Source organism: Sorex fumeus, unplaced genomic scaffold (assembly GCF_029834395.1).
Source record: "Sorex fumeus unplaced genomic scaffold, SorFum_2.1 ptg000050l, whole genome shotgun sequence".
Taxonomy (NCBI): domain Eukaryota; kingdom Metazoa; phylum Chordata; class Mammalia; order Eulipotyphla; family Soricidae; genus Sorex; species Sorex fumeus.
This window is the reverse complement of record NW_026606107.1, coordinates 15742505-15745215: the sequence shown is the minus strand read 5'-3', so window position 1 is coordinate 15745215 and position 2711 is coordinate 15742505. Positions and strand designations below refer to the sequence as shown.

The 2711-nt window shown below is 39.4% G+C and overlaps 1 pseudogene; it reads right to left on the bottom strand.

The window, feature by feature from the left end:
* Positions 1 to 1518: 1518 nt before the first annotated feature.
* Positions 1519 to 2417, bottom strand: LOC130032637 (14-3-3 protein zeta/delta-like; annotated as a pseudogene).
* Positions 2418 to 2711: the final 294 nt, after the last annotated feature.

Here is a 2711-nt window from a genome sequence, read left to right as displayed (position 1 = left end):
AAATTGAAGGTAGGCTTGTAAGAATATCAAAAATTCTTAAAAACAAAGTGATCTGGAAGCACAAAACTTAGCTGATGCTACCCAATATCACGGTGGGCCAGAACATTGTGGCTACTAAGTTAGAAAATCCCATTCCAAAAATTGTAAATTGAACACATTTTTCCCAATCAATACCCTCTGCCCCTGAAAAAACAAAAAAAAACATTTTTCCCTTAGAGAGAGGGGGGAAGAATATGGAATGTGGTTGGGAACAGTAGTAGCAATATTAGCAGTATTTTGTTATGATAAACTTTGGATTTAAACTTGGTAAAAGCCCAGTAGCTGCCAAAAGGGAATAGGAATAAATTTCCCAAAATGTACAATATCCTTTAGAGAAGTTTCAGAACTGCAAGACTTACTTACATAAAAAGCTTGTAGAGAGAGTAGTTGAAAAGTCCATTCAAAAAACTTTTTATTTCACTTACATGAACTTAATACACTCTTAACAATTATGCTTGGATTTTTCATAAAATTGCATAAGGCATTAAACAAAGCTAGCTATCATCTCAAGTTATTTCCCTATTAACTATTTTTACAGCACATGCATGTTAGGCAAGAAACAAAAAAATCACAAAAGCAAAAAAAATACCCCTAAAATAGTTAAATACATGAGTTTTGTTTGACTGCTGTGCTTGACATACATGAAGTTATGAATATCAAGTAATTCATTTTACTGGCTCTTCACTTGTACATTTGTTCCTAGGTTGTCTAAAACATTTAAATAAAAATAAAATGTGTAGCAAAAATAATGAGAGTGAACAGCAGGTAACTTTACAAATAATGGAATGTGAACCGTTCCCGCCCTTCTCCAGAGTAACTTGGCTCACAGCTCTATCTATAGACACTTCTGCAGCTGCAGCGCAAGTGTGCATGAGCTTCAGTAATTCAGACACACACGGGTCAACATGCAACATCCATAAGATAATCAAGTTCCACTACAGCCTGTGAAGTGCTCCAAACCTGAAAGTAACTACAGTAACTACACTTGTGATAGCACAGCAGTAGGGCGTTTGCCTTACAAGCGGCCAACATGGCCGACCGGAGTTCGATTCCTCCGCCCCTCTCGGAGAGCTTGGCAAGCTACCGAGAGTATCTCGCCCGCATGGCAGAGCCTGGCAAGCTCCCCGTGACGTAGTCGATATGCCAAACACAGTAACAGCAAAGTCTCTAATGGAGACGTTACTGGGCCCACTCGAGCAGATCGATGAACAACGGAAGGACCGTGACCGTGACCGTGAATCCCCTACCAGGACAAACCAATATGAAGGCAATTTTCTTGCTTACACATGGACGCAGTTTTAGCCCTGGCCCTTGTGAAGCCACAATGTACCAAAAGTACTATTCCAAACATTTATAACTTGCATACAAATTCCACAACCCCATATTGGCCAGGGGATGAAAAGATGAAAAAGATGAAAAAAATAGAGAAGTTCCTAAATGTTAACTGGATCTACTCCCCTAATATTAAACATAAAATATGGAAATTCAAATAGAAGTGACATAAACCTGTCATAAATAGTATACAAAAAACTATTTGTGGGACAGCATGGATGACAAATAGTCTACTATGTAAATTTTAGAATGAGGCAGACAAAAGTTGGAAAGCTGGTTAATTTTCCCCTCCTTCTCCTGGTTCAGCTTCATCTCCTTGGGTATCCTATGTCCACAATGTCAAGTTGTCTCTCAATAACTGCATTATTAGCGAGCTGTCTTTGTATGATTCTTCACTTAATGTAACAAGTTCAGCAATCGCTTCATCTAAAGCTGTCTTTGCAAGAGAGCAGGCTTTCTCCGGGTAGTTCAGAATCTCATAATAGAAAACAGAGAAGTTAAGGGCCAGACCCAATCTGATAGGATGTATTGGCTGCATTTACTTTTTGCTGATTTCAAAAATTCTTGGTATGCTTGTTGTAACTGATCCACAGTCCCTTTCTTGTCATCACCAGCAGCAACCTCTGCCAAGTAACGGTAGTAGTCTACTTTCATTTTCAAATAGAAGACATTGCTCTCAGCTTGTGAAGCATTGGGAATCAAAAACTTTTTCAAAAGAGACAGTACCTCATTGAAGATATCTCTCAGCTCGGTCTCAATTTTCTTTCTGTACTCTCGAGCCATCTGGTGCTTTTTTTCAGCACCTTCCATCTTTTGCTCAATACCTGACAGGACCCTCCTAGATGACTTTACGGGCTCCTACAACATTTTTATAAGCAACGGAGAGAAGATTCCTCTCCTCTGGATAACTCAGCTTTTTGCTCAGTTACAGACTTCATGCAGTCTGTTATGTCATCATACCGCTCAACCTCCTCTGCCAGTTTGGCCTTCTGCACCAGCTCATTTTTATCCATGATTGGATGTTGTTCTGCATCCTGAGGGGGCAGCAGCGGAGGTGGATGACCCTGGCTCTAGGCAGCGGCGGTGGCAGCTATGAGGCTCCATACTATGTTTTTTATATCCCACAAATGAGTACAATTTATTTCTCTCCCTCTCCTTCAGACTCATTTCATTCAGCATGATATATTCTCCATGCCCATCCATTTAAATTAAATGTCATAACTCCATTTTTCCTGTTGGCTGCATAGTATTCCATTGTTAATGTGTACCAGTTTTTTTTTATCCATTCATCTATCTTTTGTCACTTGGGTTATTTCTACATTCTGACTATTTTTGAATAG